The 16,578-nt window shown below is 35.5% G+C and overlaps 1 long non-coding RNA gene across 1 annotated transcript in view; it reads right to left on the bottom strand.

Annotated features, from left to right (window-relative positions):
* The window catches only part of LOC147577500 (uncharacterized), a 34,683-nt gene extending 19,476 nt beyond the window's left edge, over nucleotides 1-15,207 (bottom strand). The window contains exon 1 of the long non-coding RNA XR_015255835.1: nucleotides 15,072-15,207. This is a non-coding gene — a long non-coding RNA (uncharacterized LOC147577500). The remainder of the gene's footprint in view (nucleotides 1-15,071) is intronic.
* Nucleotides 15,208-16,578: the final 1,371 nt, after the last annotated feature.

Here is a 16,578-nt window from a genome sequence, read left to right as displayed (position 1 = left end):
TGTTGTGAGTGTTGATGGCTAATGCCTCATAGATTCCCCCCTCTTTGGAAAGTTGTCTTGGGTAAAATAGAACCTGCATCATCTGATTGGTTTTGCCCACCCAGGGGTAGCCTACAGCCAAGGACTGACTAAAGGCGGACACAAAATCCCAGTCCACTTGCCCGAAAATGGGATCAACTTTGTCTTCCAATTCATGCAATTTAGACTTCAGCTGAGACCACATCCTTGCATACATCTTCACTGCGTCATCCTGCTTTCTCCTAAGAGTAAACCTTTTCTCCTAAGAGTAAATCCTTGCTAAATCATATGTTCCCAATCTTTGTCTCAGCCTCTGCTTCTAGGGAACCCATTCTAAGACAGTTTTAGGTACCAGGAATGGCTATAAGAAGACTCTAGGGATTCTGGAGTTTGTTCTCTCGCCAGCTAGTGAACAACGAGAATCCCCTCACTGCATAGTTAGATATTGATGTTTCTTAACATCCCCTAGCAGGCAATTGCTAAGATTTTTATCTGTGATGAACTGGGTGAGTGGGAGAAGATGAACTGGCTTATCTCTGTCATTTCAGAAGTATAGGGCAAATGATAGTCAATGATTGCTAAAGTGGTGCTTATTATGGAGTACTACCAATGCTTTGAAAAGAGAAAGTTATCAGTTTAAACAACTAAATGAAAGTGTGGGCTGCTGTGGAAGAATTTAAAGTAAACTTCATATAATATAGCCTGGAGGCAGCTAACGTGTGGACCAGGATCAGGACCCAATCCTGAAAGTAGCAGAAATATAGAAAATTTTGAAATCACAGTTTTGGCAAGTGTCCAATAGCAGGACCCTGATAAGAAAGTAGGAACCTTGGGATTGGAATATCTGGGTAGATGTTCTTGAGATTTTCATGAGTCTTCTAGAATAGAGAAATGGCCAAACCCTTCTCATTAGGAAAAAGCTCTCTCCCCTGTTGAAGATGACTGTAAAACTTCAAATGAGAGAGGTAGGAGGATCTTCTCCTACCTGTCCTCCTGCCCACTAGCATGGACTCACTGGGGAAGAACTGAGACTAGTATGGAAGGAGGGGTATTATAAACACTGCAAGCCATAGGTTCTGGCTTTTAGGTACCAACAGGAACCAAGAGCATATGCCTAGGAGTGAATCATGAGGCTTCTGGAATAAGGGTGGCATCATATAAGATTGAGTATGTGGGGGGTGCCTGGGCGGCTCAGTTGGTTAAGCGTCCATCTTCAGCTCAGGTCATGATCTCACAGTCTGTGATTCTGAGCCCCGTGTCAGGCTCTGTGCTGACAGCTCAGAGCCTGGAGCCTGCTTCAGATTTTGTGTCTCCCTCTCTCTCTGCCCCTCCCCTGCTCATGCTCTGTCTCTCTCTGTCTCAAAAATAAATAAAGACATAAAAAAATTTTAATTGAGTATGTGAGTTACCAATAAGGGGACTTTCTTCATGACGCACCTTGATTTAGCACTCTGGAAAGAACCCCCAAATTCAAATTCCTGGAATCCTCACGTTTGTACTTTTGAGGATGTCACCCTCCCTTCATTACCTACAATTTGAATCCATAAAACCCTGGTAACACTTCAGAGCTCGGTCTCTGCTTTGATTCTCTTCAAATTTAGTATGTCATCTCTGTGACCTGTGTCACCTTATGCACACCTGTATCAGCAGTTTTCAGATCTGTACAGTTCTCTCCTATTAGCAAGGATGTTGGCTTTAATGTGGTAAAAATGAATGCATTGTTTATACTTATGAGCCAGGCTTTGTAATATTGCCCCAAAATGGCTGCTAATGGTCCAATATCCACAGTTCTTATATGGTTCCCAAGTTTGCCTTAGAATCTGCTTGACAGATCCTATAGGATCAGGGGCTGTTGCTAGCATTATCACTTCCATGTGGTCTGTTATCCTCTGCTGAAGAATGATAATCCCCTTATGTTCTTCTAAGATGACACCTTCACCAAACTCTCTGATGTCTCTGGATCTTAATTATAAACAATACTGTTAAGAGAAGTTTCTTTCTTGTTCAGGCAATAACAATAACTCTCTAAGCAAAGGTGCAGCTAATATCACAAGCTTGAAAAGTTATTTATGGTTTTGAGGCTAGTAAGTACCCCGTTTCATTCTTCTGCATGCTATGCCCAGAGCCAAGTACCTGGGGAGAATATACATCAAACAGTCTAAAAAGTATGATATGGAAGTCTGTAGGTAGGTGCCATGGGCAGGCTAATAATTAGGTTTATTTTGAAACAGATATTCTTTAATTATTTTTTAATATTATACTGAATGTATTCAATACTGTAAGAATGAAAAGAACTCAACATGTATAAATAAAAACTATATTCATAAATAAATTTAACAGTTAACTCCTAATTGATTCATAGACAATGTCATGAGAAAATATTAGTAAAACATTTCACACTTTTCTGTAATACCTGATTATTCCCATTTGTGTGTGTATGTGTATAGATGTGTATGTATTTATTGCAGCTTAAGCATTTTCAATTTTCTTTTTGCTCCTTATATAAGGAATTGCTTTTAAAACCTACAGTTAAATGGCACTGGATTGTAATCCATTCCCTTGATGTTTTAGAAACCTTTATATATAGTCACCTAAGGCAGTTACCTGTCTATTCTACCCAATCATCAGGCTCAGGATTAAATGGCTTTACAAAAGATGTAAAAGAAAGTAGAAAATCAAAGAGGCTACATTTCTTTTCTCCACAGTTGTTCATGTATCCAGCCCAATTATTTTTTATAAATGTTCCCCATTGGTGAATTTTTTTTATTAGACAAGTGTGAATTATTTAAAGAATACAAATTACCCGGAAGTTTATTAGTGATCCAATAAACAATGAATTTTATTTCCATATGCAAAAACTATATTAAATAAGAACTGGTTTGAATAATTGCAAGGTGAATCCACCTTCCCCATTTTTAGAGTATTGTTAAACCTTTTGGTTCAATGGTTGTTATTACAGTCATTCATCTTTTCCTCACTATGGTTTTACTCTCCATCAATAAGTTTCCCCAAAACAATACTGAATTCTAATACTTTGGTTTATAAAATCTATACATGAATAAGTAGGAAAAAATTTTAAATAAACTTTTGTATTAAAATATATCACATAAAAATACACAAATAGCAAGTGTACACATACATGAATTATGACAATATTCATATACCCAGTTAACCTCCAAACATGATAGAAAATAGACCATTACCTATATTTCAGAAGTTTCTCACATAAACCTTCCAATTACCTCCCTCCTTCCTGTTCAAAGCTTAGTCATATTCTGGCTTCTAAAATCAGATAGATTTGTTTTATCTGCTTTTGAATTTTATATAAATAAAATTTGTGTCTAGGTACTTTCACTCAACAATTTATTTGGGAGGCTTATCCCAATATAATTTTGTATGTAGTAGTTCATTTTTGTTTATTGTTATAGCATATCTCATTGACTATATAATTATTCTTCTGTAGATGAACATTTGGATGGTTTCATCTTTGGCTATTACAAAAGTATGCTGCTATGAACATTCTTGTACATGATTTTAGTGGCCATTTGTATGCATTAATCTCATGCATATACATAGAAGTACTAAGTGAATTTAGAAAAAATGCAGTATACAAAGTAAAAATACATAAATCTATTGCATTTCTCTGTACTAGCAACAAAAACTGTATGATGAAATTTTTTTTAAAAAAGTTTTTTTAACGTTTATTTATTTTTGAGAGAGATAGAGAGACAAAGCACTAGCAGGGGAAGGGCAGAGAGACAGGGAGACACAGAATCTAAAGCAGGCTCCAGGCTCTATGCTAACGCGGTGCTCAAACTCACAAATCATGAGATCATGACCTGAACTGAAGTCAGGCACTTAACCGACTGAGCCACCCAGGCGCCCCAGGATGAATATTTTTTAGAACTCATATACAATAGCATCAAAACCAAAGTAATTCAGAATTCAAGTTTTTAAATATGAGCAAGATCCACACTGAACTACAAAATATCACTAACAGAAATTAAAGATCTAAAAAAAGCAAGGATATACATGTTTATACATTGGAAATTTCAATATTTTTAAGCTGTCAATTCTCTGCAAATTTCTCTATACATTAAAAGCAATTCCCAAAATCATGTCATCAGTATTTATTTTTTAAATTTCAAATTTTAATCTAAAATGTAAATGGAATGCAAAAAACATACAATATAAATAGCATTCTTGAAAAAGAACAAATTTGGAAGTCTTACATTACCTGTCTTAAAGACATAATACAAAGCTACTGTAATGAAGACAGTGTGCTACTGAATGAAGGATCAATACATAAAGAATCCAGAACTAGATCAAGACTTATACAATTATTTTATTTGAAACAAAGTTTTAATATTATCCAACGGGAAACGATAAGGTATTTGTTCATTTTCTTTCTTTCTTTTTTCTTTGCTGCTTCTGTTTTTTATTCCAAGTTTGTATTTAAATTCCAACTAGTTGACAGACAATGCAATATTACTTTCAAGTATAGAATTTAGAGAGTCATCACTTAAATACAACACCCAGTGTTGATCACAATAAGTGCCCTCTTTAATCCCCAACACCTATTTAATCCATGCCCCCAGCCACCTACACTCTAGTAACAATCAGTTTGCCCTCCATTCTTAAAAGTCTATTTCTTGGTTTGCCTGTCTTTTTTTCTCCTATGTTCATTTGTTTTGTTTCTTAAATTTCACATACGATATGTGGAATATCATATTTGTCTTTCTTTGATTTTGCTTAGCATAATACTCTCTAGATCTGTCCACATTGTTGCAAATACCAAGATTTCATTATTTTTTATGGCTGAGTATATATATCATCACATATTTTTCATCCATTCATAAGTTGATGGACATTTGGGATATTTCAATAATTTGGCTATTGTAGATAATGATGCTATAAACATCAGAGTACATGAATCCCTTCAAATCAGTACTTCTGTATCCTTTGGTTAAATAACTACTAGTACAATTGCTGGGTCACAGGGTAGTTCTATTGTCTATTGTCTATAGTCTCTAAATTTTTGAGAAATCTCCATACTGTTTTCCAGAGTGGCTATACCACTTTTCATTTCTACCAACACTGTATCCTACTCAATGCTTGTTTCCTGTGTTGTTAATTTTAGCTTTTCTGACAGGTATAATATCTCATTATAGTTTTGATTTGTATTTCCCTGATGATCAGTGAGGTTGAGCATCTTTTCATGTGTCTGTTGGTCATCTAGATATCTTCTTTGGAAAAGTGTCTATTCATGTCTTCTGCCCATTTTCTAACTGCATTATTCATTTTCTGGGTGTTGAGTTTTATAAGTTCTTTATACATTTTGGGTAATAACCCTTTATCGGATATATCATGTGCAAATATCTTCTCCCATTCCACAGTTTGCCTTTTAGTTTTGTTGATTGTTTCCTTTAACTGTGCAAAATTTTTTTATCTTGATGAAGTCCTAATACTTCATGTTTGCTTTTGTTTCCTTGCCTCTGAAGACGTGGTCTAGTAAGAAGTTGCTACAGCCAATGTCAAAGAGGTTACTCCGTATGATCTTCTCTGGTATTTTGATGGTTTCCTGACCCACATTTAGGAATTCCATCCATTTTGAATTTATTTTTGTGGCTGGTGTCAGAAAGTGGTCCAGTTTCATTATTATGCATGTTGCTGTCCAGTTTTCCCAACACCATTTGTTGAAAAGACCATCTTTTTACCATTGGGTATTCATTTCTGCTTTGTCGGAGATTGACCATGTAGGTATGCATTCATTTATTGGTTTTCTATTCTGCTCCATTGATCTGTGTGGCTGTTTTTGTGCCAGTACCATACTGTCTCCATCACTACAGCTTTGTAATATAACTTGAAATCCAGAATTGTGATGCCTCCAGCTTTGCTTTTCTTTTTTAAGATTGCTTTGGCTATTCAGAGTTTTTTTGTTGTTGTTTTTTTTATGGTTCCATACAAATTTTATGATGGATTGTTCTAGATCTGTGAAAAATGCTGTTGGTATTTTGATAAGCATTTCATTAAATGTGTAAATTGCTTTGGATAATATAGACATTTTAATAATACTTGTCTTTCCAAACCATGAGCATAGAATGTTTTTCCATTTCTTTGTGTCCTCTTCAATTTCTTTCATAAGTCTTCTGTGTTTTCTGAACACAGAACTTTTATCTCTTTGGTTAGGTTTATTCCTAGATATCTTCCAGTTTTTACAATTGCAAATGGAATAAATTCCTTGATTTCTCTTTCTGCTGCTTCATTATTGGTGTATAGAAACACAACAGATTTCTGTACATTGATTTTATATCCTGTGATTTTACTGGGTTAGTGTATTAGTTCTAGCAGTTTTTGGAGTTCTTTTGATTTTGTATACAGAGTATCATGAGGTCTACAAATAGTGAAAGGTTGACTTCTCCCTTGCCAGTTTGGATGCCCTTTATTTCTTTTTGTTGTCTGATAGTTGATACTAAGACTTCCAGTACTATGTTAAATAACAGTGATGAGAGTGGACATCCCTCTCTTATTCCTTTCTCCCAATTGAGCATAATATTAGCTGTGGGTTTTTTATATAGGGACTTTACTATATTGAGGTATGTTCCCTCTAACACTACTTGTTGAGGGTTTTTATCATGAATGGATGTTGTACTTTGTCAAATGTTCTTTCTGCATGTATTGAGAGGATCAGATGGTTCTTATCACTCTTTTATTAATGTGGTATATCATGTTGATGGATTTATGAATATTGAACCACCCCTGCAACCCAACAATAAATCTCATTTGATCATGCTGAATGATTCTCTTAATGTACTATTGGATTCAGTTTGCTAGTATTTTATTGAGAATTTTTGCATCCATATTCATTAGGGATATTGGCCTGTAGTTCTCTTTTTTACTGGAGTCGTTGGTTTTGGTATCAGGGTAATGCTGGCTTCAGAGACTAAATGTGGATGTTTTCCTTCCATTTCTATTTTTTGGAACAGCTTGAGAAGAATAGGTATTAACTCTTCTTTCAATGGTAGAATTCTCCTGTGAAGCCATCTCGTCCTGGACTTTTGTTTACCGGAAGGTTTTTGATTACTGATTCAATTTCTTTGCTAGCTATTGGTCTGTTCAACCTTTCAATTTCTTCCTGTTTCAGTTTTAGTAGCTTATATGTTTCTAGGAATTTATCCATTTCTTCTAGGTTGTCCAATTTGTTGGCATACAGTTTTTCATAATATTTCATTTCTATGGTGTTTGTTGTTATTTCTCTTCTCTAACTTGTGATTTTATTTATTTGGGTCCTTTTTACTTTCTTTTTGTAAGTCTGACTAGGGGGTTGTCAATTTTAATTTTTTTTTCAAAGAAACAGCTCCTAGTTCCATTGATCTGTTCTACTATTTTTTAGTTTCTGTATCATTTATTTGTGCTCTAATATTTATTATTTCCCTTCTTCTCCTGACTTTAGGCTTCTTTTGTTGTTCTTTTTCTAATTCCTTTAGGTGTAAGGTTTGCTTGTTTATTTGAGATTTTTCTTGCTTTTGAGGTAGGCCTATATTGCCATATAATTCTGTCTTATGACTGCTGTTTTTCTGCATCCCAAAGGTTTTGGGACATTGTGTTTTCATTTTCATTTGTTTCTATGTGTTTTTTATTTTTTTCTTTGATTTCCTGGTTGACCCATTCATTCTTTAGTAGCATGTTGATTACCCTCCATATATTTGTGGTTTTTCCGGATTTTTCCTTGTGGTTGCCAGTTTCATGGCACTGTGTTAGAAAATATGCATGGTATGATCTCAGTCTTTTTGTACTTGTTGAGGCCTGATTTATGACCTCCATTCTGGAGAATGTCCCATGTGCACTTGAAAATCATGTGTATTCTGCTGCTTTAGGATGAAATGTTCTAAATATATTTATTAACTCCATCTGGTCCAGTGTATCATTCAAAGCCATTGTCTCCTTGTCAGTTTTCTGCTTAGATGATCTATCCATTGTTATAAGTGGGGTATTAAAGTTCCCTACCTTTGTTGTATTATTATCAGTGAGTTCCTTTAGATTTGTTACTGTTTTCCTTATTTTGGGGTTCCATGTTGGGGACATAAATATGTACAATTGCTAAATTATCTTGTTGGATAGTCCCCTTTATCATGATATAGTACCCTTCTTCATCTCTTGTTATAGTTTTTGGTTTAAAATCTAGTTTGTCTGATATAAGTATGACTACTCTGGCTTTCTTTTCACATCTATTTTCATGATAAAAGTTTCTCCATCTCCTCACTTTCAATCTGCAGGTATCTTTAGGTCTACAATGAGTCCCTTGTATGCAACATATAGATGAGTCTTTTTTTTTTTTTATCCATTCTGACACCCAGTATCTTTTGATTGGAGCATTTATTCCATGTACATTCAGAGTAATTATTGATAGATATGTATTCAGTGCCATTTTATTCCTTGTTTTGTCATTGTTTCTGGAGATTTTCTAGCCTTTGTCACTTTTGGTCTTTACTTTCCACTCAAAGAGTCCCCTTTAATATTTCTTGCAGGGCTGGTTTCGCGGTCACAAACTCCTTTAGTTTTTGTTTGTCTGGGAAACTTTTTATCTCTCCTTTTAATCTGAATTATAGCCTTGCTGGATAGAGTATTCTTGGCTGCAGATTTTTCCCATTCAGTGCATTGATTATATCATGCCACTCCCTGTGGTTTGCCAAGTTTCTGTGGAGAGATCTGTGCTAACCTTGTTGGTTTCCCTTGTAAGTTAGGGACTTTTTTGTCTTGCTCCTTTTAAGATTTTTTCTTTATTGCTATATTTTCCAAATTCAGTTACAGGATGTCTTGGTTTTGCCTACTTTTGTTGATTTTGATGGGAGTTCTCTATGCTTCCTGGATTTGGATGTCTGTTTCCTTCTCCAGATTAGGGAAGTTTCCAGCTATTATTTCTTCAAATAAATATTCTTCCCTCTTTTCTCTCCTTCTTCTTCTTCTGGGAATCTTATGATAGGAATGTTATTACATCTGATGGAGTCACTGAGCTCTCTAAATCTATTTTCATGATCCATAATTTTTCTCTCTCTTTTGTTCAGATTCATTATTTCCATTATTTTAACCTCTATATCACTTATTCATTCCTCTGCTTCTTCCATCCTTGTGTTCATTACATCCAGCTGTTTTGAATCTCAATTATTGCATTTTTCATTTCTAATTTTTAACTCTTTTACCACAGTGATAAGAATCTCCCTGAAGTCTTCCATTCTTTTCTCAAGCCCAGTGAGTATCTTTATGATTGCTGCTTTAAATTCTCCATCAAGAATATTACTTATATCTGTTTCAATTACATCCTTGGCCATGAACTTTTCTTGTTCTTTTACTTGGGATGAATTCCTCTGTCTTGGCATTTTGTCTAAGTCTCTGTCTTTTTCTCTGTTAGAAAAGCCTGTTATTGTTAAATGAGAAATGATGCTACTTCCACTAGAACTGAAGCATTGAAGAACTCTCTTGTTAGGACATGTGGTGTGGGGGGGGCGGGTTCTGGCGTTTTGGGGAAGGGGCGCACAGTGCTGAGTCTCAGGAATACTTGCCTGAGATAAGCAGTACCAGCAGAGCATGACTTGGTGTAAGCAAAGTGGGTAGCCAGTGTTGGCACTGTGCTGTTTACTGAAGCTGGTTTATGCTGAGGGGCAGGGGAGGGAAATGACACCAGCCAGTTCCTTTATCCCCAGAGAGGGCTCTCCATGCTTGCAGCTCTCAGGGAAGAACTCCCAGAAGAGCAAACAATCTCCCCCCCCCAATTCATCCCAGGTGTTTTTCAGATTGCTGTTTTCATGCTGTCTATTTCCAGGTTGCTTGCCTGCCAGAAGCAGCACTGTGCACTTTCAGCTGTATCCCAGCCAAGACTACTGATTTTTAAAACTCTAAACTTTAGAGATGTGATGTGGTAAAGACTTGTGCTGGTGTTCTGGGGGAGGGTCTTGCAGCACTGGGATGGATGCAGGTTTGACAAGGAAGGGCAGTCCCATCAGAAAGCAGGGACAAGGGACTAGGAGGAAGCAGGCTAAATGGCCAGTGTTCAGGTTAGCCATCCTCAACAGGTATCTCTGTGTCAAGGTTAAGGAGCAGGGGAAGGAAACGGTGCCCACTGGCTCTCTTATCCCCAGAAAGGCATCTGGGGGAATACTACCTCACACAGATGTTCTCTGAAAAGGGTGAACAATCTCTCCCCTGTAAGCCTTAGGCATTCTTCAGATTGCACCATCTGCCCCCAGGTTGCTTCCCTGTCTTCTATCCAGAAATAAGGCAGTGCCTCAGAGCTCTATCCCAGCCAAGCCCACTGACATTTAAAACATCAGTCTCCAAGCCCCATTGGTTGCAAAAACTCATGAAAATAAGACATTCTTATTTTCCCTGCCAATGGCTTTGGGGAAGTGCTATCCCTGTGTGATAACTCTATGTGCTACTCTCTCACCTTTCTCTGTCACCAGGGATTCCTACCCTCTGCAGTACCCATGATCCATTTCTCTCCCAAACCACATCTCCAAAGTTCCTACCTCCTAGATGTGGCCTCTTCTCTCCCTGTAGTTGTGCAGTTTGTTCGGTCAGTCCTCAGGTCGATTTCTTGGGTATTCACAATGATTTGATAGTTATTTAGTCATTTTCCAGGGATAAGATGAGCCTAGGGTCTTCCTACTATGCCAACATCTTAGCTCCCTACCAAGGGAAGTTTTCTTAAAAAGATGCCAGAATAGCTGAATGTTCATTTGAAAAAAATTAACTTTGACATATTCCTCACATCTTATATCAAATTCAATTTAAGATGATCTATATCTATGCAAAAAGCTAAAACCATGAGCTTATAAAAGAAAACAAAATTATCTTTTGACTTAAGAAAATGAAACAAATATTAGATCATAGAAAGCAAGAACTATAAAAGAAAAGTTGATAAATTGGATATCGTCAAACTTAAAAACATCTGCTTATCGTCTTGAAACTCAGTAATAAAAAGGGCAAAATTTTGAAAATTTTATGAATTTTGAATTCACAAAAAATACAAAAATTTTCAAAAACGGGTTGAAAAATGCTTAATATGATTAAGTCATCATGGAAATGCAAATTAGAACCATAATATCACTACAAAATTTACCTTTTCATAAATAGCTTGTGACTTTTCCCCATATGAATTTGCACTTTAGATTCAATGCTAAATCAAAGGTTCCCTAAGCAATTTTCTGAAACTCTTTTTCTACATTATTTCTTCTCTCTGTTATTCTTTCCCACAAATTTCAGAGGCCTCAGTTATTACAAAATGGATTTGCATCTCTTCAACACAAAATACAATTTGAAGTATGATTTTACCAAACACAGGCAAGAAGTGGAGTAATAGAAAATATCATCCATTTTTGGTGATAATGTAAAATGATGGAAATACTTGAATAAAGTTCAGGCAGTTTCTTATAAAACTAACATACACTGAACACACACCCATTACCTAGCAATTTGAATTCTAGGTTTATGAAGGAGGAATACAAATATATGTCCTTAAGATTAACTGCACAAAATTTTTCATATCAGCTTTACTTACAATAGCCAAGGACTGGAAACAAACCAAATGTCTATCAGTAATAGAATGCATAAACAACTATTGTGTATTAACACAATGGAATAATACTATATAATAAAAGGAATAAACTAAAAATATATGCAATAGCATAGATAAATCTCAAAAAAAATCACTATGCTGAGTGAAAAATTCTCACAATAATTCATGAAATACAATTCTATTTACTTGAATTCCAGAACATGCTAAACTATTCTATGATGAAAAAAATAAAAACAGTGATGACCTCTGGGAGGATAGGGCTGGGAATTAACTGGGAAAGAGTGTAAATAAGTTCCCTAAGTTGATGGTAATATTCTATATCAACATGGGGATTAAATACACACATGTATGTATTTATCAAAGCTCAATTAATATATACTTAAGATTTGCCCATTTCATTGTATATACAAACCTGCATATAATAAATCTGTAAACCAATAGAGAATCTTAATTAATGGTATACATTGTTGAAGTATGTAGCAGGAAGTGTATAAATGTCTGCAATTTCTTTTAAAGTACATCAAAATAAAATATATCAATGGATGAATACCAGGATGAATATATGAATAGATGTGCGAAAAAAATATGAATGATAGAATCTAGATGATGAGTATGTAAATGTTAACTATAAAATTCTAAATTTTCTATATGTCTGAAAATTTTAGTAATAAATTGTTAAGAAAATACTTCTCAGGATCTTTTTTGCCAGCCATGTTGGAATAAGTGTTACCAGACTTTCTCTCTTACTGTAACAACTGGAAAACAGCAAAATATATGAAACAGAATTTTTCCAAGAATGGATGACAGAGAGCTGTGATCCAGGAGAACAGGGAAATAAATGACAGAAACATACATCTGTCCATGTTTTCTGGCTGGAGTCATTTTCTAGAATGAAGACCAGGGAGGGCAATACTAAGCAGTATGCAGTGAACCCTCTGATTTGAAGAGATGGAAACCCAGTTTGGAATAACTAAGCAGCTGGAATTGGTGGGAGAGAATAACATAGAGTAGGGAATAATGCAGGAAAAGAGTGTCAGAAAATTGCTTAGGGTCCCCTTGATTTCACGGTTGAATCTACAGTGCAAATTCATAGCGTAAAAGTTCACAAGATCAGTCAAAGAACTAACCAGATCTGCAAACTGAATTATTTTATTTTATTTTTTAAATTATTTTTTAACATTTATTTATTTATTATTGAGAGACGGAGAGAGACATAACATGAGCATGGGAGGGGCAGAGAGGGAGACACAGAATACAAAGCAGACTCCAGGCTCCGAGCTGTTAGCACAGAGCCTGACGTGGGGCTTGAACTCATGAACCACAAGATCATGACCTGAGCCGAAGTCAGATGTTTAACCGACTGAGCCACCCAGGTACCCCTAAACTGAATTATTTTAGAGCTCATATTTATAAAATGTTTGTGTTGCCACTAAAGAAACTCCATGGACAACTCAAAACATTCACTAGAGATACCTAAAGGGTTAAACATAATAGAGACCCTGAAATAACCCTTCTCTACAAAACCTACAGGTCCCAAATGAATCTTCTCTACAAAATCTACAAGTCCCAAATGTATCAAGCAGATATGCAAGTAACCTGCATGCCTCCCAAAACAAACTTCAACACTCATTAAAATGGGATTTTAAAAAAATAAATAAATAAAGAATCCAGAAACCAAAATGCCTAATATTTACAACGCCAGGATGAAATAAAAAAATTACTAGATGTGTAAAGAAATTAAAAAAGATGGCCCATAACCAAGAGAAAATCAACCATTGAAACGAATTCAATAATGGAAGAGATGATAGAATTAATTAGTAGAAAAAGACTTTAAAGCAGGTTAAAACCTCAAAATTCTTAAGGAAAACAGAACTTAATGTGGAAAGAAATAAAAGATATAAAAGGAACCATGTAGATTTTATACCTAAAAAAATATAACATTAAAAAAAAGTTACTGGTTGACTTAAAAACAGGTTATGTTAGGTAGAAGCTAGACATGAACAGTGGAAGGAATGCCCTGAGGCAGAGTCCCAAATCCTTGAAGGGAAATGATAGACACATGAGCTGGAGGGAAGGATGGTGATAAATAAGCTACACATTAAAAGACCAGGAGTACAGCATCCTGACCTTGTGCCTTTCAAGACCCTGAGAGTGACAGATCAAGAGCCACAGGTGCAGAGAAAGCACTCTTCTCTTCCTCCTCTGTCCCTGGGTAACCTTTAGACTCATTAAAATGCATTTGTATTGCAGTTATTTGCATTGCAGCCTACCACAGAGAAAGGCTGCCATGATGGTTCTGGTACAAACATTGTAGGATGAAAAACTCCCCCACCCATGCTGTGGGAAGAGTCCCCAAAATGATTGGAGGCAGCCTCCATTAGAGACCACCTTGCTGTATGTAACAGCTCTTCCCAGCCCAGAGAGATCCCATAATATCCAATCCCCAAACAACCTAGGAGTCAGTTTCACCCCAGGGAACCTACCTTCTATTCCATCTTCAGAATGTACTTTCTCTTTAATAAACTGCTTTGTGCTTGCTACTTTTCCTCTGGCTATCTTTATTCTGAGTGCAGATCCCCACATAAATCTTCTCTTGGGAAGGAATCCAAGGGCCAGACCTCCGTTCACACAACATAGACTCTCCCACCAGTAACAGCTACATATTACAGAATAAAAGATCAGTAACCTTGAAGACATAGCAGTCTCAGTGGCCCGCAGAACAGTATTAAGTCACCTAACATATACATATTTGGAGTAGTAAAAGGAGATAAATGTGGATAGAAAACATTTCTTTGAAAATTTCTCACAAATTTTCCATGTCAAGGCAAATTTTAGACCTACACATCCAAGAATGTCAACAAAACCCAAGCAGGACAAACAAAAAACTGCACTAGAGTACATCAAAATCCATTTGCTGAGCACCATTTAAATAAATAAATAAATAAATAAATAAATAGCAGCCAGAATACAGAGTAAAGAGATGTATTATATACAAAGAACAAAAAAAATTAGAAAAATCTTTATCAGAAATTAGACACATGAAAATGGAACATCAGTAAAGTACATAGTGAAGGAAAAGTATTAAAATGCAACTAAAATGCTATATCTAGCAAAAACACTTTTCAAAATTGAAAGTGAAATACAGATGGTTTCAGAAAAATGAATGCTTAGAAAAGTCATCGAAGGTAAATTTTAACTGCAAGAACTTAAAGTTTTTCAGATTATAAGAAAATAATAGAACCGCTGACAGGTAAGTAACTTGAAGTGGTCATGCCCATCCTTACAAGAAGAAAAAGATGAACAAACTGAAAATCAACATTATTTGGATTTATCAAAGAACTGAGCTTGCAAAAGCAAATCTGAAATCTGAAAAGAAAGGCAATATAGACAATCACAACTGAGATCAATTTATCTGAAACTGGATCCTCTTGGGAAATAAATGAAGAGAAACAGTTAAATGGTAATTTTGATGACTTACCAGAAGCTGAGTGTGGAGTACCATGAGAGTGAGAAAAACCCGGGACTGCAGAATAGGGAGTCCTTCAACTTCCATGGGTTTTACTTCCAAATTCTCCACCAAGCTATCACAGTAAAGACCTGAGAATGAACTCTTCCTGGCTGTGGAAGGAAGAAGTAAATGCTAATCATTGCAAAATTTAAAAATTAAAGAAAATCTCCAAGAGCACTCTCCCTTAAAAGTCCTATACTTCAAAGAGATTTTAACAGAACCTTATCCACATAGAGAGAAGAGAATTCCATACACCCTATCCTCTTTAAGCTTATCGTCTCACCTAAAGGAGAAGAGCAAAAAAAAAAAAAAAAAAATGTTCTACCAACCACAGCGAAGGCAATAGCCAAGAAGCACAGGGATTGCAAAAGTCTGAGATAATATAATCATAATTATGTAGAACATTTCCCCTCTCTCATTTTAACACCACATCAAGAGGGTCCCAGTAATGAAAATAGTAGACTGAAACCAAAGGGTATATTTTGCAATGTCCCTGAGTGGGATTTATCTGAGGTTTTTGTAATGATTAAACAAGCTTATATGTTTTTAGAAAGATGATCACAGAGGAAAAGTGCCATTTTTATTAGATCATATCAAAGATTATCAACATGACTTAACACTATTGATATAAATCGATCACCTGGCTGAGTGAGGCTGTTTGTCAGATGTCTCCGCTATAAAGCTACTTTTTTCCTCCTTTCTATACTAGACTACTTGGCAAGAAGTCACCATGCTTAACCCATTTTCAAGGAGTGGTAAGTTATGCTTCATCCCTTTGAGGGCAGAACTGTATGAAGATTTATCTATGTAGATATATAAGTTGTATGTATTTTCTTCTGCATGGGAAATTTGTCTCTTTTCCTACACATATTCAATAATTTATGTACACCAGTGTGGACCCTATTTATTTTGTACTTTGGGTTACAATCCAATACTATGTTGTTTTTGTTTCTCAAACTGTTCCAGCTTTGCCCTTTGATACCTTTTTCAATAGGTTTCTTTTTCCTGTTGACATATTCCCATTATAAGTTGTGTGTGTCGTTCTTTTCTTTCTTTCTTTCTTTCTTTCTTTCTTTCTTTCTTTCTTTCTTTCTTTTTCTTTCTTTCTTTCTTTCTTTCTTTCTTTCTTTCTTTCTTCCTTTCTTTTTCTTGCTTTCTTGCTTTCTTGTTCTTTCTTCCTTTTTTCTTTCTTTCGTTCTTTCTTTCTTTCTTTCTTTCTTTCTTTCTTTCCTTCTTTCTTTTGTTCATTCATTCATTCTTCCTTATTTTCTGACACTACAAGATACTCCAAGCTCATCTTGTACATTCCTTGCCCTAGTCCTTTTCATAAGGATTCTCAGTATATTTTATTGGAAAATGGTTTTAGAAACTAATACATGTGTGTTAAGTGTGCTAGTGGGCTGTCATTGTTTCTAGGTCTGTCAGCTGACAGAACAAGGAAACATATGTGGGTATATTAACTTATTATACATATATA

The sequence above is a fragment of the Puma concolor genome, chromosome C2 (genome assembly GCF_028749965.1).
Source record: "Puma concolor isolate L17-30 chromosome C2, mPumCon1.1.hap2, whole genome shotgun sequence".
NCBI lineage: Eukaryota > Metazoa > Chordata > Mammalia > Carnivora > Felidae > Puma > Puma concolor.
This window is presented reverse-complemented; position numbering and strand designations above follow the sequence as displayed.